A 23,228-nucleotide genomic window follows, 5' to 3' on the forward strand; every position below is an offset into this window, starting at 1 on the left:
GCTGCCCTCCCTCCCCCCTCTTTATATAGGGGCCTTGGGGGGCGCCAGCCCTAGGAGATGGATCTCCAAGGGGGCGGCGGCCAAGGGGTGGCTTCCCCCCCAAGCCAAGTGGGGGGCGCCCCCACCCCTAGGGTTTCCCAACCCTAGGCGCAGGGGAGGCCCAAGGAGGGGCGCACCAGCCCACTAGGGGCTGGTTCCCCTCCCAACTCAGCCCATGGGGCCCTCCGGGATAGGTGGCCCCACCTAGTGGACCCCCGGGACCCTTCCGGTGGTCCCGGTACAATACCGGCGACCCCCAAAACCTTCCCGATGGCCGAAACTGGACTTCCTATATATAAATCTTTACCTCCGGACCATTCCGGAACTCCTCGTGACGTCCGGGATCTCATCCGGGAATCCGAACAACTTTCGGGTTACTGCATACTAATATCTCTACAACCCTAGCGTCACCGAACCTTAAGTGTGTAGACCCTACGGGTTCGGGAGACATGCAGACATGACCGAGATGCCTCTCCGGTCAATAACCAACAGCGGTATCTGGATACCCATGTTGTCTCCCACATGCTCCACGATGATCTCATCAGATGAACCACGATGTCGAGGATTCAATCAATCCGTATACAATTCCCTTTGTCAATCGGTATGTTACTTGCTCGAGACTCGATCGTTGGTATCCCAATACCTCGTTCAATCTCGTTACCGGCAAGTCACTATACTCGTACCGTAATGCATGATCCCGTGATCAACCACTTGGTCACATTGAGCTTATTATGATGATGCATTACCGAGTGGGCCCAGAGATACCGCTCTGTCATACGGAGTGACAAATCCCAGTCTCGATTCATGCCAACCCAATAGACACTTTCGGAGATACCTGTACTGTACCTTTATAGTCACCCAGTTACGTTGTGACGTTTGGCACACCCAAAGCACTCCTACGGTATCCGGGAGTTGCACAATCTCATGGTCTAAGGAAATGATACTTGACATTCGGAAAAGCTACAACAAAAGAACTACACGATCTTTGAGCTATGCTTAGGATTGGGTCTTGTCCATCACATCATTCTCCTAATGATGTGATCCCGTTATCAACGACATCCAATGTCCATAGTCAGGAAACCATGACTATCTTTTGATCAACGAGCTAGTCAACTAGAGGCTCACTAGGGACGTGTTGTGGTCTATGTATTCACACATGTATTACGATTTCCGGATAACACAATTATAGCATGAACAATAGACAATTATCATGAATAAATAAATATAATAATAACCATTTTATTATTGCCTCTAGGGCATATTTCCAACACACTCTACTAACCACGGGCATAATTGATACCCATGCTCGTACCCATCGGGTATCCTATACCCAATGGGTATCCAATGGGTACAATGTATACTATTTAAATTTTTAAAAAGTAGAGAAATAAGTCTAAAATACAAGTGATGATGGGCGAGTAGTATAGCACCGAAGCCTCCTCCTCCGGTGGGTGACCTCTTGGAAGGTTCAAGCGAGTATGAGCAACGGTGGTGGAATCCCAATGCAGCGAGAGGCAGTGGTGGGAATCAGGGATCGACGAATCGATATACAGATAGGAATCCAGTGAAGATGAGTTCAGATTTCATCATTTTGAGGAGACGCATAGGACGTAGGAGGAGCGACAGGCAAGTGCCTATGGGCCTATGTGTTATGGCCAGTTTGGGGAATACATGATTTAGGGTTGGGCCACAGCGCCCACATGAGTTTGATGTTGACCCCACATGTCATAGGAGTTATTTTCACTTATTGACTTTTTCTAGGTATCCATTGGGTTAGCATGGGCGCAATTTTATACCCATGCCCTACCCATATATTTTGCGGGTATGGATACCCATTACTTGTGGGTAAAAATCTCTCAAAATCTTGCCCATGCCCACTGTTTTTGGGTAGGATACCCATGGGCAAAATTTCCATCCCTACACCACGCCAGTGCTTGAGTAACGCCCCCACCGCCATATTGGAGCCTTGCCGCCACCAGATCGGAGCCGCACCACTGCCTGTGAGGGAGAGGAGCCGCACCCCCCGCCACCGGCAGCACTGCCTGGGCTTCGCCCGGCAGAGACCCTGAGCGGCGGCGCCGAGGGAGAGGTGCTGGAGGAGAGGGCCGGCGGCCGGCGGACTAGGTTCCCCCCCCCCCGAGCCACCACTACGGAGATGGGGGGTCAGCTGTTAATCGTAGATCTAATCTCTTTAATAAAGGGCTCACCCCTCAAAGAGTTTAAAGGTGTGTAGAACTGTAGACCAATCGACGATAGTACAACTGGTGGATACAAATCCACATGCATGCCATGAATTTAAGGGTGGAGTTTCTCTGCTGCAGGCCGCCGGCCCCATATGGATCCGGACGCACTGGTGTAATCCACCCTCAAGATGAGAAGCACATGCCTCGGGACATCACTGCTACCCTGCATCCTCGATGCGCCCAACCCCGACCACCACCATCACGACCCTCCTGCCCACAAGCAACGAAACTGCCGACTCTAGGCGACTTCCCCTGCCCCGCTAAATTCCACCCCGAAACAATGGAGGGGCATCACATCGTATCCAGTAGCAGCTTGGTATCTCCGGCAATCTCTTTTTAATTGTTGACATCAAAAGACATTCTCGCCGCCCCCGCGGGCGATCCGGGGGAAAACCTTAGCCGCCGCCCCTCGAGTCTCCTCCTCCTCCCCCCCTCCTCGCCGCCGTCCATAGCGCCGCCGGGCGAAGTCTGGCCGGCTTGGCGGCGGCAGGGCTTCTCCCCATCCTCTCCGTCTTGGCTGGCGCGGGACAGCGGGATCCAGAGGAACGCCGGGAGAACGTGGGGTCCGGCGACGCGGCGGGCGGGTCTCCCATCGGCGTCGTGCGCGGCGCGGCGGTGGCGACCTCCGTGTCGTGAGGTGGTGGCTGCTTGGCCTGACCGGTGGTCGCGGGTGCCGTCGGATCCAGATCGGATCCATCTGGATCCTTTCTTCGGACTCCGTCGGCCGCCGCGGGGTGGTGATGATCGTCGCTGGCCATGTCGGATTGTTGGATTCGGCGTCTGGAGATCTACAAGGAGTTCTTCTCGATCCTCCTTTCTGGTGGGTTGAGCCCCATGGCTCTTTCATCTTCGCGGGTTTCGGATCGTGGCTTACCGGATCCGGAGTACATGGAGGTTTGGTGGCATAGGATGAGGACCGGAGGAAACTTTGGTCGGCGTGTTCGGCCCGGCATCGGCGACGTCACTTGACGCCGTTATCCTTCCTGGAGGCGAAGCCGAGGTCCCCCTTATCCACCCCCGAACCCCTCCCGGACGAAAGTCCAAAATTCAGTCTGGATTGGGCGGCGGCGGCGTCCTGCGCGTCGTATCCTCCATGGAGGCGCCGTCTTGGGAGGAACTGCTATTTGGGGGAGAGATGTGTGGATGGTGGGCTCCGAGTAGCTCCAGCAGTGGCGATGGTGTGGAGGTTGCCAGGTGGTGCGGCGTTGTATCTACCGCGTCATTGACAACGAGTGGTGACGGCATGGTGCAGCTGCATATCGACGACGGATGCGGCTGGATGGACGAGCGCAGGGTGGTCGAGCTGTCTGGCGCCATGGTGGCGTCGACGGCAGGCCTGGCAAGGTCTGTGCGTCAGTACCTGCTCTGGAGATGGATCGGTGGAAGAAGGCAGCGGCAGCCTCGGTGAGTGCGCTGGACCGGCGTGTGACCCAGTCCCGGTATGTGGCTAGGATGGGGCATCCGGCATTAGATGTTAGGATTTGGTGCGATGTCTGTTTGGTATTAGGCTCGGACATTCGGCACCACTGCATCAAGGGGGTAGGAGTAGCGACAGATGTTGCTTAGATGGTGGCTTCAGGCTTACTGATATACTAATTTGTAAGATCTTTTGTGCTTAATAATTAATAAAATGGCCATATGCATCGTCCAGATGCAGAGACCTGAGGTGCATTCTTCTTTTCTAAAAAAAAAGACATTCTCGCCATCACCTCGCAGCAATACCAGTACATCTGCATCTCCTCCTCTGTCCCACTGACTCCATCAAAGAACAGTTTGTGTTGACTGATTTCAGTCAGTTGTTCACCATGTCTGGCTATCCAAGGTCCAAGCCCACAGTACTACGACATCAATCTAGAACAATTAGCATCAGGCCGGCACTCAAGTAAAATATTATACTTCCCTGTAACCTTCATCTGCTGGCGGAGTGATTAGCAGCGTACCGTACTATGTATTTAGATGCATGAGTCTGAATGATAAGTGTAATTCCCCAGAACTATTTTCCCTTGTGTGTCAGCAAGACTAACCTGCAGGTTGGGGTACTACAACTGAACTTTCCATGCCCTTTTCCTTTTTATATACAGCAGGGATTGAGAAAAGAGTATGTTGGAAGAAGTTTGTTAGTAAGAGATCTTCATCCTCTTGGTATTTTGATTAATTTGTTGATCTTCATCCTCCACGTAATTGTTCCATGGCTCCATATTAATCCTGCACTACAATCTTGCTACTTTAGGCCGAGTTTATCTCACATGATTTGCTTATTATTATTTTCACATGTATTCTGTAGTTTCATTCATAGATATTCATACTATTTGCCATACCAACTTCCCAAGGATCCATCATCCATGCCTATTGATTCCCACATGCATGATTTGTTTATTATTTTTTGACATGCCATCTGTAGTTATGTACGTACATGAAAAAACTTTCATATTATTTGCCATCCCAACTCCCAAGTATACATGTTTATTAGTTAGTTTATTGGATTGTTGTCAAATTTTGCTGCCTTTCTCATGTCTTATATCAGAACAAGATGGTTATGGTATAAGGAGGGTTGGAATTCATAATTTAGTATGGGCCATATTGAATAAGGAAAAAGGATCACATTAGATTGTCAAGCAATTATCTGACATTGCATATTGCATTCCCCATGAGACACCATTGATATATAATTCATGTTTAAAAGCTTCCTTACAGTTGTTCGATCACATGTTACCTAATCATTGTGTCTCAATTTGACCAGGAAATCTTGCAAACTCACCTACCCATCGAGGATCTTGATGGAGTGGTTATGAACCAAACTACAAAGAGTCCATTCTCTAGGTGTTTCCAGATATTTCCCCCTAATGTTTGTTTTCATTTCAATTTTTTCAAGCCATTCCGAAGGAATGCTTGCATGTTAGTGCTAAATCCGTGTATGGTGGTGAACAATAAATTTATTCAATATTTCAAATGTAAAAATAAATCCAAATCAGATCTTCAATTTCATTTTTAATTCATATTATGTGTGCTTTTCTTTGAAACTGCATATAGAAGCCAGAAAGTCCCGCGCAACGCGCGGGGCATCATCTAATTTAATAGAAACCTTTGAACAATTTATCTTCATATGCTTGAGCATGATAAGAAGATTCCTACTGAATCTTCATGCTCAACCACTCGATCAGGTGCACGATAACATTCCAAAAGAAGTGAAGAACACTACCAGTCTTCAGACAAATCACTTGTCAAGTACGTGTCATTATGGTCCACCTGTATCCAAGGATATAGTGTGTTTGGTTGGTGTCCACACCATTCACCTAAATTAAAAAAATGTGTCATATGACCAGTATATTATTGGCTTAATTGCTGACCGAAATCTACAAAGTAAATCAAAATACATCATATTTCTCTATACAAATAGAGTAAGTGGCAAAATGCACGATCGTAAAAACCTTGCCAGCAATACAAAGAGATATTCTTCCTTCTTTCAATTCAGAGTATGTCACTTCAGTATCTTACCTCTCGTCAAACAGTTTAATTACCAATCCTCGGCTTAAACACCTGACTAAGTAATTAGCAAAAATACTACTCCCTGCGCTAAAATACTAGATCATTTTTACACTATATTTTGAGACGGAGGGAATAGTAATTAGCACGGGGTTTACTCGTGTTGACCACTGCATGCGTGCATACTAATCAACCATCCTCGTTGTAGTGGGATGCATCACGATAATAATCATTTCGTAACACTAACGACGATGTTAGGTACAAACGGCCGGACAATGCATGGCAACCGTCCAGGGTGATTGGAATGCCATTCTACCGTTCCATGTTCTTTCCAGTCTGCCTCTTCAAGCGAGCCACTCAATGTGAGCCTCTCATCATGGAGATCTGAATCTCATATTTCTGGCCGTCCACGTGTTTGATTGTACCCACTTGCTACCTGTCATCGTCCTCAGCAGTTCTCTATACAGTGTTGTTCAAACCTTTTATGCCGTAGCGGAATATATAACCCATCTTCTATCAAAGAAGTATGCAGCTCTCCTCCTATGTTGAAAGAAAGAATACAAAAGGTTGCCGCTCTTTTTCTTCCTTTAAACCGCAGCCATCAATCCTGTCTGCTTGACAGGTACCTTCTGCTTCAGGTGAGCGTCCACTGGTTCCTTCTCCATTGTTCTTCACCAATGGATTGGTTGCAATACATTTTTGAAATAATCTAAATGAAAATTAAAACAAATATAATATATTGTGTATTTGATTATTATATAGTTGTAAATATATATGAAATATAATATTTCTCATGCATGTTGAGAGAAATATTATTAGTTTGATTGAAGAGGGGCATGTGTGGTGATTTGTGATGTATGCATGTTAGGAGGGAATATAATAGCATTTTTCATGCATGTTAAGAGAAATAATTAGTGAGGTAATGCGTTGGATATGTGCATGTCGAGAGAATTGGATAGTGGGGATCAATTATTTAGGTACATAAGATAAGATGCATCAACAAATTTGACATCGAGCAACTCATAAATAGCTTAATAAAGATCCGATCGAGTGTTCAGTGGGGTAGTTAAAGGGGACAATTAGAACATATGTGTGAGTTGAGTTCAAATTTGAACTATTTTATTTCAAAACTTAGTTGGATTATAACATTTACATTTAAACTAGTGTTGAGTATTTCACACACTGAAGATTTGATATGCTATTACTTTGAGTGCTACGGATTCTGAAAAGAGCTTTGCTAAACTTATGTAAAGTTACCTACAAAAAATTACGTACTGGATGACCTGGTCTTATTTGATTGGATGCTAGTGAGGACGGACACCACCCTTAGAAATTCAAGGGGGCATTTAGTTAATTTTGGAAGCTTACGTTACATTTCTCTCTGAGGCAGGCTCGGGGCCTGCTTTATAGATAAAGCAACAAACATAGTACACGGCTGAATGATACAAAGTAGAGAGGTAGCCCTCTAACACAACAGATGCTGGGATAACAGGAGCGCGACTGCACTACCAAAAAAGAAAATAGGGAAGTCAGAGTACAACGCCACACTACGTCCTAGCACACCTAGTCCGCATGACAACGCCCTCAAGAAGGAGAACGGCGTCGAGCGTCGTCACTGCCGAGTCCGAAGTGGACATGGGTCTTCACCCGGAGCCTTGATACGGAGAGGAGAACCACAACGACGTCTTCAAGCGGCGCCCACGGGGCGTCAGCGCCATCGATGCCAAAGCGTGGAGCTTTCACGATGACACCAGACCACGCATGGTGAGTCCCCCCCCCCCCGATCCGGAACTGGTTGACGGCTATGCCAATGACATGAAATGCGCCCGAGCCACCAGCCAGTACCCCCTCGCCGCTCATATCACCGAAAGGGTAAAGCACCACCACTACCACCTGACCACCTCACAACACGCCAACCACGGCAGGAAGAATAAAAGGCCTTCCTTCCACTCCTAGCCCGACATCAGTCTCTGGATCTGGGCCCACACCCCACAGTAGGAGGTATCGACACCTGCATCCCTAGCTACTCGCAGTGGACCATGGGGACACGATCTAGACACTGTCGACAACCGTCGTGTAGCCCGCGCAGGCTAAGCCCTTAGTCATGCCTTGGTTAGCTAGCACGACCCTAATCTATGGCCATCAGTGCCGATCCATAGGACGAGATGGCTTTGTCAGGACCACCACCACTGCCCACCGCACGCGCGAAGAGACCGCTCACTGCTACATCCCGGGCCGAGCCTAGCCTCACATACCCGAGGAAACAACCCCGATTTGGCTTGCCCGAGCACAAACCCTAGGTGGAAAATGCCACCACCATGAGCGCAACCACTCCAGCCCCACATGCCGCCGACACCAACCCGGGATAAGGGAGACCGCCACGTCGCCACCCAGCGCCGCCAGCCGGACCACAGCCACCGCGTAGCCGTCACAACACCAGCCCGCACCACCGTCCCTACCCGTCTCAGCCCACAAGCAGACCAATCACAAGAGGGGTCCACCACAGCCATCAGATGTTGCTGCCGCCCGAGCAGGTGCATAGCAGCACCATGTCATGGTCACCACCGCCGGGGACACAACACAACAACCACTGGCCCGCTCCGCCTGCCGGCCAGATCCGGCCGCCGTAGCTCGGGCGAGCCCCATCCACCATGAAGCCCCCATGCCGCAGCTGCACCCATGCAAGACGTCCATGCTGGTGAGCCGCCGCGCCGCAGCACCCTCCGCCAGTACTGCGCCTAGGCCTGAGAGGGCTGGCCCATGCCGGACCATCATGCGCGGGAAAGAAGACGCCTCGCCGCGGCAGGTCCCGTCGCCTCACGGGGGTGGCGTGGGAGGGGATAAGGTTCAGGAGCAGGAGGGGATAGGTTACGTTAAATTTTCGTACATTATTCATGGATATAGCATTTTTGCTCTAAAAACTTAGGCACAGACGTTTTAATGGTCCGCATTGGAGATGCCCCTGCTGAGGAGCAACAGTAGAGAGATGGTAGGAGTAGTACGGAAACCATGTTGGTGGTAAATTTGATCAACTGATAATGGCAGGTGGCAAGTTTCAATCTTTCAAACTTTCTCTCTCTCACATTGTCGGAGAGGAGAGAGAGAAGACAAGCTAGTACTGGAATGGGGGGTACAGGCACGAGAAGTGCAGCGCTGGACGCAGAGGCATCTGCACGCACGACATCGACGACGCGCGGCTAAATTTTGTGTTTTGACCCTTTTGACAAACAATTTCAGGATCTGACCCTGGTTTGAATTTTTTTCGGGATTTGACCCTTTTTCTTACCGCCAGAGCCTCTGGCGGTAGGGTTACATAGCCTACCGCCAGTGCCCCTGGCGGTAGGGTACTTATCCATGTCAGCACGCGAAAACGGCCGCCGTCCCCCTCCGCCGCACTGTACCGCCAGGGGACCTGGCGGTAGCCTGTCTAACCCTACCGCCAGAGCCCCTGGCTGTAGGGTCCGGGCAGTTATTTGCCCCGAAACCCCCGCGCCCCTGCCCATCTACCCACCCCTCCCCCCCCGCCGGCAGTTCCTCATTTTCTCCCCCAAGTCGCCCCTCTCTCCCTCTCTCATCTCATCCACTCCCCCCCTTGGATCTTCACCGATTCTTCACCATATTTGCGAATCGAGATGGCCCCGAAGAGAGAAAAGTAAGCTCCTCCAATCCCTCCAATTACTTTTTGCAAACTTGCTTCCGATTTGACGCATTATTTGCTTGAAATCCCTCATATTTTTGAACTTAGATTGGATTTTTTTCACCTAAGATTGATTGTAGTTGTAGTTCTTAGTTCTTTAGTAACTAGTGGTATTGGATATAAACTCTAATCAATAGTTCATATGTTAGTGTGAAGATGAACCCTAGTTCATAATTTTTTGTTAAAAAAATTATGATGTAATGTTGATATGAGGATGAACCCTAGTTTGATGATGCATGTTGATATGATGATATGATCTAGTGTGAAGATGAACCCTAGTTTGATGATGCATGTTGATATGATGATATGAAGATGTTATTTGGAAAAAAATTATTTAAAAATATGATGATATGATGTATGTTGGAGGTTTTTTTATATGATGCATGTCGATATGATTTGATCCATCATGTGTAGTAGTTGTTGTTGGAGGAATATGCTTAAAATTTTATTTTGATATGATGCATGTTGATATGATTTGAGTTCATTTTTTGTTTATGTATGCTTTATGCTTATGGTGGTTTTGTTTATGAAATTTTATTAAGGCGGCCACCTCTCGCGGACAACATCGGCACATGATACTTCATGCTGGACTGGGCATTCGACAAGGGTCATCGTGCCCGGTTCATAGAGAACGGAGAGGTAAGTGATATGAATGAAATTTTGATGAAAGTTTTCGGATTGATGAAAATAATTTCCTAACTTTTGGCATTCACTTTTTGACAGATGCTCCAGCCACTGCGCATGAGGGGTCACGAGGTTCATGGGCATATGGACTATGACGAGCGCTACGCGCGGTTCTTCAAGAGAGCCCGTCTGTTGGGTTTTGTGTTGCAGTTAAAGCGTCAGCCGCCGACGCTTGTCCACGCAGCTCTGACGGTGTTGATTGATTGGTGGCGACCGGAGACCCATTCTTTCCATCTGCCATGCGGGGAGATGACGGTGACCCTCGAGGATTGGTCGATGATTACTGCCATGCCGATCGAGGGTCATGCACTCACCGGGCAAGTGGAGAGGACCAACTGGCAGCAGAGGGTTGCATCCCTCATCGGCAACTGCCCCGCTGTCAAGGATAACCGTACATCCGGTGTGCCGTTGACCTGGCTCTCGGAGCACCGGCAGAAATGCCCCAAAGGCGCCGACGAGATGACCGTGGAGTGGTACGTGAGGGCCTACCTGTGGTATCTTCTCACGGAGGTCGTGTTTCCAGACAGCTCCGGGAACTCTGCCAATTGGTCGTATCTCTTCTTCCTAGCAGACTGGGAGGCAGGGTATAGTTGGGGGACCGCATCTCTCGCCTACCTATACCGTTCGGTAAGAGAGGATCTAATTGCCTACCTACCTACGAAAGTGTGTCCATGACATTTTCTTATATCTGATCCTCATTTGATGTTTTGCAGCTTGACGACGCAACGCAGAGGACGGGAGACAATTCCAATATGGGTGGATTTGTCTGGGCCTTCTCCATTTGGATGTGGGAGCGGCTGCCGGTGGGGCGTCCGGAGAAGTTGCCAAGACGCCCGTGGGCTGCCTATAGCGAAGACGACGACGAGACTTGACACCCCACCGTAGCTTACAGTTGGGACGTTGTCAAACTCTACACGGGCCTAAACAAGACTTCATACAAGACCCACACCAACGAGTTGGACGCTTTGAAGCATACGCAGGTATATGAACTCGCTCAACACCTTTCTCTTTGATTCCACTTTTGACCGAGAGTGGTAACTTACCAATGTATATGTAACAGGTAAACTGGTGGCCGTATCATGACCTAAAGTGGGGCTTTGATCTGAACGTGATGTGCGATGCAGACCTTGGTCTCTGGCGGTGCATCGTGCCCATGATCTGTGTGTACGCCGTCGAGTGGCACTTGCCACACCGCGTGGCCACGCAGTTTGGGATTTATGAGCATACCCCACCAGGCCAGCCCACCGATATCGGCGGCCACGCGCTCCACCTGTGAGCGCTTTGTTCTCCGTGCCCATGATTTCATTACGCTTATCATGTTTCTTGTTGCTTATGATGATCTCATTGCGCTTATGATGATTCTTGTTGCTTATGCCTTGCAAGATGAGCCGGCAGAAGAATCAGTCGATCACAGACTGGGGAGAGGAGCATAAAATTCATGTGACGGAGTGGAATCGACGGAGGATCCATAAAGACATGGAGAGGAAAGTTACTGACTGGGATGCTTACCTGACCCGACACATGAGGTGGTACGATGATGGCCAGAAGCACCGTCTTCGTCTCAGGCCTCGGTGGATGGCGGAAGACATCGCGGAGCTGGAGAGGGATGACCCCGAGGAAGAGGCCTACCAGACCGGCATCAGAGACATGCACAGTGGATTTAGGGAGTTTGTACCCCTCATCAACAGAGTGGTAAGTTTTGAACCGATGATTGTATTTAAAATAGTTTATTCGTCATCGTGACTGACTTATGACGTTGCAGTCTGGTGAGCTGAAGAGATGCATCTTTGAAGCCTCAGATGCACTAGGTGATCTCCCCGGGAGCATAGAATCTGAGAACAAAGTGAGGGGGACGATGAAGGTACAATTTCAGCCTCCTCGGAACAGATGCATCTTGTTCACTTGCAATCAGTCGATCTGATACTTATTATGCCCTTGTTTCATTGTGAGTGCAGAAGTTCGTGAAGCATTGTCGCAAGCTGGTAGGGCTGCTTGGGTGTGTTGGAGCTGGGTCAGTTGAAGCTTATCAGCCTGTAGCCACACAGGGTCTCATCGGCTCATCTAGGCATGCTCCCTCGTTGTCTAGGTTGGTTGGGGAGGAGGAGGAGGAGGCCACACATGAAGAAGGGGAGGAGGAGGAGGAGGCCACACATGAAGAAGGGGAGGAGGAGGAGAGCAACGGGGAGGAGGAGCACGATGAAGATTATGGACCTCCACCAACTCAAACATCTCAAGCATCTCAGCTGGCGAAGAGGAATCCGAAGAAGAAGGATTTGCTGAATCCGGAACCTTTCCAGAGACTAGTTTCTCACCGTCCCAAGAAGAAGACCGAAGAGACTCGTTCAAAGAGTAACGAGGACCGTACCTCCAAGAGAGGAAGGAGCAACTGATTATACTCTTCGATACTTGGCTCTTTTAGTTTGGTTGAACTTTGTTTGGTTGAACTTGTCTAGTGGTTGTGAAACTATGTGGAACTATGTGTTTGCTATTTGTGGATCTATGTGTTTGAAATGTTCTATGTACTTCAAGTTATCTTAATATGGATCTATGTGATGCTCAAGTTTAATTGTTTAAAATCTATGATATTGCTGTCATATTTGTGAAACTTGCTGTGATATTGCTGTCATATTTGAATTTGAGAACAAGCAACCAAATGAACTTGAAAAAACAAAACAGAGAAGCCTACCGCCAGGCACCCTGGCGGTAGGGTTAGATAACCTACCGCCAGCCTCTGTGGCGGTAGGGTGAACCTACCGCTAGGGCCCTTTCATATTTCGTTACCGAAACTATATACGACAAAACACAAGACCCTACCGCCAGGGGGGCTGGCGGTAGGGTGAACCTACCGCCAGGGCCATTACATCTTTCGTTACAGAATGTCTGCACGACAAAACCCTGCCACACCTTACCGCCAGAGCCTCTGGCGGTAGGGTTACACAGCCTACGGCCAGGGCCCCTGGCGGTAAGGTACTTATCCACATCAGCACGCGGTGACGGCCGCCGTCCCCTCTGTCAAAACCTACCGCCAGGGGCACTGACGGTAGCAAAAGGGTCAAATTCCGAAAAAATTTCAAACCAGGGTCAGATCCTGAAATTGTTTGTCAAAAGGGTCAAAACACAAAATTTGGCCACGACGTGCAGGCCTTTGCGAGTCCAATCAGAGTAGGCTACTTTTTTTGAAAGTTAGCAGGAGAGCTGCTAAGATTACATTGCAGAAGAAGAAGCCTGAAGGCTGAAACTGCTTGGTTTATTAAAGGAAAACCGGGCGAAAACCTGTACAAAAGGACACACCACACCTAGCAAAACTAGGTCTAAGCACTACATGGCATACATAAGCGCCAAACACAAGCATGCTGAACAGCTTCGTCGACACCGGAGAGAGAAGACATATTCGAAAGAGGAGCAAACATGTGCCGCTCCGGTAGCAAGAGGACAGTCAACAAGACTTGTCTGGTGTTGTCTGCATATCAAGAGTGCTCCAATGTCCAAAACACCACTGGCCAATAGCCAAACCATGACGGACACGCCACCGCAGACCCTGTCCTATCATCACCCCACCACCGCCATCTCCGGACTGGACACCACACGCCAAACAATGTGCTCTCATCAAGAGGTCAAATCTCCATAGCGATGCTTCCAACAAAGAAACGGCGTCAATGACGCCGTCATCGCCGATCCAACAAGACAGATCTAGGTTTTCACCCGGAGACCAAACTCGAGGACGAGAGAGGTGCAAGATCTCCTCGGTGAGGCCTTCAACAAGGAAACAACACCCATGGGCGCTGTCATCACCGGCAAAGAGAAGGACTTTTGTCCGGAGAAATTGCATACCTACATCGGGGAAAGTGCCCCTGACGCACCCTCAAGTAGATCTGAAGCTGCCCCTCCTCACGTCCAGACCGGAGCACGGCGAAGCACCGACATCTGCACCACGCGCTGCGGTCCGCACCACCACTCGCACCAGCCACGGGCCAGGGAGGGCCCAGATCTGGCCGGCCCCGCCAGCAGCCACCGCCGCACACCCACCAGATGCACGACAGAGGAGCGTCGCCTCCAACCTCCACCACAACGCGCCGCAACCCGTGCGTCCTCCTCCTGCCTGGGCGGGCTTGGATCTGGCCGGCCCGAAGAAACCACCACCGCGACCTTGCCTTGGCCCTTGGCGCATCACCATCTCGAGCAAGGTCGCCGCACCAAGCCCCCATGGGCGCTCCACGCGCCGACGGCCAGCATCCCTGCCACCACGTCGGTCTTGGCAGAAGCCAGCCCGAGATCTGGCCGCCATCGACGAACGAGGCTCGACCCCTGGAATCTGTCGCGGAGGCAGGAAGAACGCCTCGCCGCCGCCGTCCCCGAAGTCGGCCGGGCTTCACCGGCGAGCCCCTCAGGTGGCGGTGAGGGGAGGGATGGGAGAGGGAGGGAGGCGGCGGCGGATTTAGGGTTTCCCCCCAAGCCGCCAGAGGAGGGCGACGCGGGGGTGACTTAAGAAAAGTGTGCCTTCTGTTGCAATGTTCAGAGTAGGCTGCTAGTTAGAGTATATATGGTGTAGGGCATCATTTTGCAGTGTATATCTGTATTAGGGGCGAACAGGTTGACAGTACAACCTGACACAAAGGCAAGTACATGCTACAAATGTCAATATGAAGCCGACCGTTCCCCCACATGTGGGCCTTCGCAATTCTGATAGTATGAACGCAGATACCATGCTACTCGCCATTGCGACACTGCGACAGTGTATAACATAATTTCTTTTTACCAGCAAGCACGCACCAATATGCTCCCTGGCATCTATTTCTACAAGTGATAGGGGGCTAACAAAAGACATGACTTCCGGGGTTGGATGGCGATGAGGGCGACTCGGCGGGCGACAGGGCGGACGCCCGTGCACGCGACCGCGACGGCGCCGTCCGCCGCCAGTGATCGCCGGCACGTCGGCGGGCGGTTTTGGGCTCTCGCCGACTCCGACGAGGACGACGCGGATGACAATGGGGATGCATCCCCGGCGGAGTCGCCGCCCTCACCGACACCTTCGGATTTCATTTGTGAATTTTTCAATTCAGGTTATAACGAAGATGAAGTGGCAATGATGATCGATCATGTTCTACCATCGGACGATCCGGCGCGAATCGGTCTTCACGCGGGCGAGAAGAAAGAGATGATCTGACGCGTTGTTCATTGGAGGACGGCGACGTCGGTGCTCAGACCTTGGAAGGGTCCCCTACCTAAGGTGAGTCTTCCGAATCTTACGCTATTCGATATGATTAGGCCGGAGTCGTGGATTACTGTTAAGAAGAGGAAGCATGCGAGGCGAATCGACGTTCATCAGGCACCAGCGGCGCCCGTGATGGCCGTGCCGGCGACCGGGATCTCGGAGATGAGATCGCTGCGTTTGAAACGCCTGCTGGGCTGTGCTGGGCCGGCTCGGAGGGAGCCGAGTCCGCGAGGATATGGGCCAGGGCCAGATGGGTATGAGGCCCATGCTATACCGGACCATAATCCTGCCCGGATCGCTATCCCATGCACGTACGCAGGTGATCGATCTTCTATCAGTCGTGCGCCGTCTCCTGCTGGTCCTAGGGTTCATAGGCGCGGGACTCGTGGTTTCTCGGTGTGTGGTGCTCGTCGGGCAAGGAGGATCCGGCCTCTCCTGGACATGGCAGGCCGCGGGGCTGCGCCGCCACCAGCCAAGAAGATTTCCTCATCCGCTCCAGCAGGACGGGGCGAGGCGGCTCCGCCGCCGGCGGCGGGTGCCGGGCGTGGAGCCCTGGCGCCGCTTGGCCAGAGGCCGCCGGCGGGCGGGGGTGTTCCTCTGGGTAACCCGGGCCGTGGCAATGGCCACTTGGGCGTGCGGCCGCCGGGGTAAGTGCCCATGCAAACTGCGGCTGGAAGGGGCGGGCTGAGGCCTCCGGCACCGGGTATGGCGCCCGTCGCTCAGCCGGCCGCGGGTCGTGGTGGGCCTCGGCCTCAAGCGCCGGGCGTGGCCGGTGTAGCTGCTGCTGGCTGGGGTGGTGCTGCCCTTGGGGTCGTGCCGACGCCTACGGGCGGTCAGCCTCGTGTCGCACCTCCACCTCACTTCGTCGCGAGGCCGACTCAGAACCGGTCGGGACCGTCACAGATGAGGCAGAATTCAAACACTAGAGAGTCCCATGTTCCGCCCCGAGGCCAGTGGGGGGACGATGGGTATGATGATTATGGAGATGGACAACATCGTGTTTCCTCTTCCACGGGAGGAGGTCGTGGTTATGCCTGGCAGAGTGACGGGTCTACTGAGAGACCGTTTCTCGGCCCTCCAGGTGGATTTGTCGAGGGAGCCTCAGGTCCGGGCCACCGCCAGAGAGGTGGCTACCGTGGACATCGTGGTGGTCGGGGTGGTGGCCGTGCGAGGTATCGCCGACAGCCTCCGCCTCCGGCAGTTGTTGACCATGCGGCATCAGCAGTGGAGACCGATCATGCTTCCATGGATCTCCCTACCCAGGCGATGGAGGTGGTGACGGCCTTGACCAATGTTGAGGTTCCTGCGACTGGGACTGTGGCTGAGGCTACCGACAGGTCTGATGCTGAGAGGGTGTCCAAGTGGGCGCGTAAGAAGGAAAGGATGCTTTGCTACCGTTGTGGTGAGAAGGGCCACTTCATTGCTGAGTGCGTGGCGGAGCTGTGTGAGTGGTGTGGCAAGCCAGCACATGCCTCAGGGGATTGCCCGTTATTGCGTGACCAGGCTCTGTCTCTGACAATGTATGGAGTTTATTGTGCTGAGCTAATGTTCTTTGAGTCCCCGGCCGCGAGAGAGATTCTGGAGGAGACACTGAGCTTGACCACCGGGGTTGTGAAAGCTACCCAGGGTGAGGTAACTGAGGCTCAGATTGTGCGGAGGCTTCAGGAGCTGGCACCGGGGGACTTCCAATGGGAGCTGGTTGCTCTCGAGGCCAATGTTTTTAAGGTTGATTTCCCCATCGTGGATGATTTGCAGAGACTGCTGAGCTTTGGCTTGTGTAGAGTTCCTGGCACTAAGTGCATTCTGGAGTTTCACGAGTGGAAGAAGGTGGAGCCTAAGGGAAAGCCGCTTACGCAGGTCTGGTTGAGGTTTTCGGGGGCTCCATCTAAGCCTTTGCAGGATGTTCGAGTTATGGCCAGTATAGGTATTATGGTTGGGAAGACGGAGAAAGTGGATATGGCTTTTACCCGTGCTCATGGAGTGGCCCGGATTTTAGTGAGCGTTCTGGATATTGAGTTCGTGCCTGATGTGGTCAACTAGACTTATAGGGGAGAGGTGTTTCTGCTCGAGATCGAGTTTGAGGACACGGATCTGTTTGCTGAGGCGATTAATGGGCATAATGTTGATATGCACAAGGGTGACGACAGTGCGGGAGCCAAGGGGGCACCGACTGATGAGTCGACACGAGAGGGGTCTAACGGTTCCCGCCCTGATGCTCAGTTGCCCGGGGATGGGACCGGGGTTGAGCCGGCACCCTCACCATCGATGCCTATGACTTCGTTGTGTTTTGGGTCCTTTGAGCCAGCCTCTGCCCCTACCAGACTTTGGAGTGACCGGGTAGATTCTGATGATGTGTTTGAACATACGCTCCCTTTGTTGGAGTTCGAGGGTGCTGGCGGATCCTTGGCTGGACGCTTGGTGAGGGCATCGTCGGCGAGGACTTTGGATGGAGTTGGGGAGGTGGAGCTGGTGGTTGCTTCTATTTCCCTTACTTCACATGTGGTCGAGGCTCCGGAGATGATGACTGCGTTCGAGGTGGGGCTTGGGGGAGGGGGTTCAGGGCAGCTGGCCTCGACTTCTCTCCTTCCTATCCCGACGCCGGTGACGCCGGTCACGATGGGGTTGGCTGGTGCTGGGAGAGGGGGCCCGAGGCAGGTGGCCTCGGCTCTTTCTCCTCCGATCGTGGCGACGGCGCCCGCGCTTCCAGTGGCGCTGGGGAAGGGGGGTTTGGGGCAGGTGGCCCTGGCTCCTCCTTCCTCTTCGACGGTCAGGAGGACCGCGTCTCCTACAACGACGGCGTTCCACTCTGCGCCGAGGGGTGGGGCGGGAGGAGGGCTCGGGCAGGTGGCCCCCGCCATCCTCTCTCCTGACGTGCCCGTGGCCCTGGGCCTCGGTGTGGGGCACTTGTCCGAGGGGCATGGGAGCCCGCAGCCGCCTCCTCCGGTAACCTTGGTTGACCCTTTGCGGGATTCAGCGCGAGGCTTTACTAGGGAGGAGGTCGTTGCTTTTGGCGGGATCCCTGACCCGGTCTCGACGGGGAGATGGATGAGTGCTCTCATTCAGGAGCTTCCGGAGGTTGATGACATGCAGCAGAGGTGCGCTATGAGGGCGGCCAAGCTTCATGATGCTGAGATCTCTACTGGTATGTCCGTCAACATATCTAATTCTTTATTGCATTTTTCTAATGAGGAAATTATAACTAATGCAAACCAATTAGGAGTTTCACTAGGGGCTACTGATAGTGAGATTTCCAATTCGGTGAATGATTTGTTAGATTTGGAGGCGGAGCGTGCCTTAGAGACTATTCGTAATCTCGCAGCGGTAAAACCCATGAATGATGATGAGATTGATGCATTAGGGGTCAGAGTGCTCGATAATCTATGTGCGGATCTAGCACCCTCTAATAATGAGTCTGAGGACGATGATGTGCCCATAGATAATGCAGTTGTTAGTACTGCTGAGCCCGGTTATGAGGACCGGGAGACAGAACCTAGTAAACCAAAACACAAGTGGAAACGGAAGATTTATCCCGATTCTGCAGTTCGTAGGAGCGCTAGAATTCGGACTACTAAAAAAATTTCATGATGAGTTATGAAAGGAATCTTTTGGAATAGCAGAGGTCTGAAAGACTTGGCTAAAAGAAGGTTTCTTACTGAGGCATCTCTGGAGCATCATTTAGATTTTATTGCTCTATCGGAAACTGGTAGAGATAACTTTGCGCCCCAGTTTCTTTCCTCTCTTGCGGGTGGTGTTGATTTCGATTGGCATTGCCTCCCTCCGCGAGGAAGATCAGGTGGTATCTTGCTGGTGTGAGATGCGATTCGCTTGAAGTCCAAAGTGTAGTGATGGGCGACTTCGCGGTTAAGTTTCGAGTTAGGTCTAAAGTTGATGGTTTCAACTGGGCTTTGGTGGCGGTTTATGGTGCCGCACAGCCCGAGCTTAAACCGGAGTTTCTGGCAGACCTTGTTCGAATATGTGGGTCCGAGCAGCTTCCAATTTTAGTTGGGGGTGATTTCAATATCATTAGAAGGAGAGAGGAGAAGAATAATGATAACTTTGACGGCAGGTGGTCGTTTATGTTCAATACCATTATTGAAAGCTTGGATCTGAGGGAGATAGAGCTTTCTGGTAGAAAGTTTACCTGGGCTAATGCTATGCCAAACCCGACATACGAAAAAGCTTGATCGAGTTCTCGCGAGCATGGAGTGGGAACAAAAGTTCCCTCTTGTTACGGTTCAAGCTCTCTCGCGGGGCATATCCGATCACACACCCTTGTTCGTAGACTCAGGGGAGCCGAACCACGTGGGAAACAAAAACACCTTTTCATTCGAGATGGCCTGGTTCGAACGTGAAGGGTTCTTGGACCTGATTGCCAGGGAATGGGCTAAGGGTGCAGGAGGTAGGACTGCGGTCGAGCGTTGACAGAATAAGATTAGGAAATTGAGAAGTTTCTTACGGGGTTGGGCTAAGCACCTTAGTGGGGTGTATAAGATTGAAAAGGACAGGCTCCTTTCTCTTATACGGAACCTAGACATAAAGGCTGAATCCACGATTTTGCTGCCAGCTGAGCTTCAGGTTAAAACTGAGGCAGAGAAGAGATTGAAAGAACTTCTTCGCGAAGAAGAATTGAAGTGGGCATTGCGGGCTAAGGTCCGCAAAGTGGTCCAAGGGGACGCAAATACTCAATTCTTTCACTTGATTGCTAATGGTAAGCACAGAAAGAAGAGAATCTTTCAACTTGAACAAGATGAGGGCACTATTTTAGGACATGATAACCTAAAAACCTATATAACCGAGTATTATAGGCAGTTATTTGGACCTCTGGAGGGTAATTGTGTGTCCCTCGATGAGTCCAGGACTGAGGATGTGCCTCAACTATCGGCTGCTGATAATGATATTCTGGTAGCCCCGTTCTCAGAGAAGGAGGTGTTTGATGCTATTGCACAGATGAAAAACAATAAGGCTCCCGGACCGGATGGATTCCCGGTCGAGTTCTACAAAAAGTGCTGGCACATTATTAAGGGGGATTTGCTACCTATGTTTCATGATCTGTTCTCTGGACAGCTTCACTTATTTCACTTGAATTTTGGAACTATCACACTGCTTCCTAAGAAAACGGATGCTGTGAGAATTGAGCAGCTCAGGCCGATCTGCCTTCTCAATGTTAGTTTCAAAATCTTCACCAAGGTCTGGACTAATAGGCTCACACAGATTGCGCATTCTGTGGTGCAACAATCCCAAACTGCTTTCATGCCGGACAGAAACATCCTTGAAGGGGTGGTCGTCCTTCATGAAACGCTCCATGAAATCCATTTCAAAAAATTAGATGGAGTATTTTTTAAGGTGGATTTCGAGAGCGTACGATAAGGTCAAATGGCCATTCCTCCAACATGCATTGCGTATGAAAGGTTTTGATGAAGCCTGGCGCCGCCAGGTTGAATCATTTACGCAAAAAGGGAGTGTGGGAATTAAAGTGAATGACGATATTGGTCATTACTTCCAGACACATAAAGGCCTAAGACAAGAAGATCCGATGTCCCCTATCCTGTTTAACATTGTGGTTGATATGTTAGCAATTTTGATAGACAGGGCTAAGGAGAATGGTCAAGTAGGTGGCTTGGTACCTCATCTTGTTGATGGAGGTGTATCCATCCTTCAGTACGCTGATGATACAATCATCTTTATGAAGCATGACTTGGCCAAGGCGAGAAATATGAAGTTGGTGTTATGCCTTTTCCAACAATTGACCGGGTTAAAGATTAACTTTCATAAGAGCGAGTTGGTCTACTTTGGTAGAGCCAAAGACGAACAGGAGGCTTATAGGCAATTGTTTAGGTGCGAGTTGGGGGATTTACCTTTCTCTTACCTAGGTATTCCAATCCACCATCGCAGGCTAACAAACAGAGAATGAAAGTGTATCGAAGACCGATTTGAGAAGAAACTGAGTTGCTGGAGGGTAAGCTCATGTCATACGGAGGCCTATTAATTCTGATAAATTCGGTGCTCACGAGTATGCCTATGTTTCTCTTATCGTTCTTTGAAGTCCCAGTTGGTGTTAGGAAAAGACTGGACTTTTATCGATCGCGTTTCTTTTGGCAGGGTGATGAACTAAAAAGAAAATACCGGCTTGCTAAATGGGATATCATCTATAAACCGAAAGACCAAGGGGGTCTTGGTATTGAGAATCTTGAAGTTAAGAACAGATGCCTTCTTAGTAAGTGGTTGTGGAAGCTCTCTTCTGAGACTGATGCCACGTGGGCGCAAATCCTTCGCAGCAAGTACCTACAGACAAAAACCTTGTCCCAGGTCACAGTCAGGCCGACTGACTCGCCTTTCTGGAAAGGACTGATGAAAGTCAAACAATCCTTGTTTAATAGGACAAAGTTTGTTATTGGCAACGGCGCTAGTACACGCTTCTGGGAGGATACTTGACTCGGCGAGACACCCTTGGCCATTCAATATCCGTCTTTATATCGTATTGTTCAACGACGTGAGGTGTTCGTTGCAACGGTATTTCAATCTAGCCCCCTTAATATTCAGTTCAGACGGTCGCTAGCGGGCAATCGTTGGGAAGAATGGCTCCGTCTAATTAGGAAACTGATGGAGGTTCAGCTTTCTCAACAACCCGATGAATTACGCTGGAAACTGACTAGGTCTGGAGTATTCACAGTTAAATCAATGTATATTGATGTTATTAATTCGAACTTCATTCCTACCTCCAAGCATGTTTGGGCTGTCAAAGTTCCATTGAAAATAAAATTGTTTATGTGGTTTGTCCATAAACAAGTTATTTTAACCAAGGACAAATTGATAAAGCGTAATTGGACAGGACCGACTAGGTATAGTTTCTGTGATCGGGATGAGACGATCAAACACCTCTTTCTTGATTGCCCGTTGGCCAAAGTCCTTTGGCGGACGGTCCACATTGTTTTTAATATTACTCCACCGAATTCTGTCAACACGTTATTTGGGACATGGCTTAATGGGATTGAGCCTGACTTAGCGAGACATATTTGTGTTGGAGTTTGCGCTTTGCTGTGGACTATCTGGAATTGCAGAAATGATTTGGTTTTTAACAGAATATCACGTATTCACTTTTTGCAGGTTATTTTCTGAGCCACGACAGTGATCCGTTCGTGGTCGCTACTCACTCCGATGGAGGCCAGGGAGCATTTGGTTACTGGATCTATCCGCTGGGAGACGGTAGCTCGGAATATCTTTAACCGGTTTGGATGGCGGTCATATAATAGGATAGACAATTAGTTTACCTATCTATTTTTAGCCAGCCGGTTGTAGTGTCTTTTCTTGGCTTGTTTGTGTTTCTAGCCCGTTTTGGCTCTGTGTGAGCTTTCTTTTCAGTTTTTACAGTTGGAGACTTTGGAACCTTGTTGGAACCTTTTTATTTGGTTAATAAGATGGCCGTATGCATCACTCTGATGCAGAGGCCGGGGAGACCCCATTCTTGAAAAAAGAAAAGAAAAAGAAAAAGAAATCTATTTCTACAAGTGCCCGTATCGATCAGTAAGTAACTAGCTTGTTGATTTAACATGCACTGATGCACATGTCATTGGCCATGCGACTGCAGATTTTTTGTTTGACAACAATTGTTTTGCTTATTTGTTCTGGACGTGCATAACAAAGGACCATGTGATTTTTGGGTTTGGGACGACAAGTACGCGTTTTTCATGGCAGGAGTGGGCATTAATCTGCTCTTCTATCTGAATCGGTGTAGGGGAACGGTTGCGCAGACCTGCACATAATGTACACGCCACCCCCTAGAGTGTGGCAGAGAGATGACCTTTTGTGGACCATCCTTCTCTGCCAAGACAGGAATCCGTACGTTCTGAACAGGTATTATCTCTTGTATCTT

The 23,228-nt window shown here is 50.3% G+C and overlaps 1 pseudogene; it reads left to right on the plus strand.

Annotated features, from left to right (window-relative positions):
• Positions 1-9,397: 9,397 nt before the first annotated feature.
• On the plus strand, positions 9,398-13,382 carry LOC119357873 (annotated as a pseudogene).
• Positions 13,383-23,228: the final 9,846 nt, after the last annotated feature.

The sequence above is a fragment of the Triticum dicoccoides genome, chromosome 2A (assembly GCF_002162155.2).
Source record: "Triticum dicoccoides isolate Atlit2015 ecotype Zavitan chromosome 2A, WEW_v2.0, whole genome shotgun sequence".
Classification (NCBI taxonomy): domain Eukaryota; kingdom Viridiplantae; phylum Streptophyta; class Magnoliopsida; order Poales; family Poaceae; genus Triticum; species Triticum dicoccoides.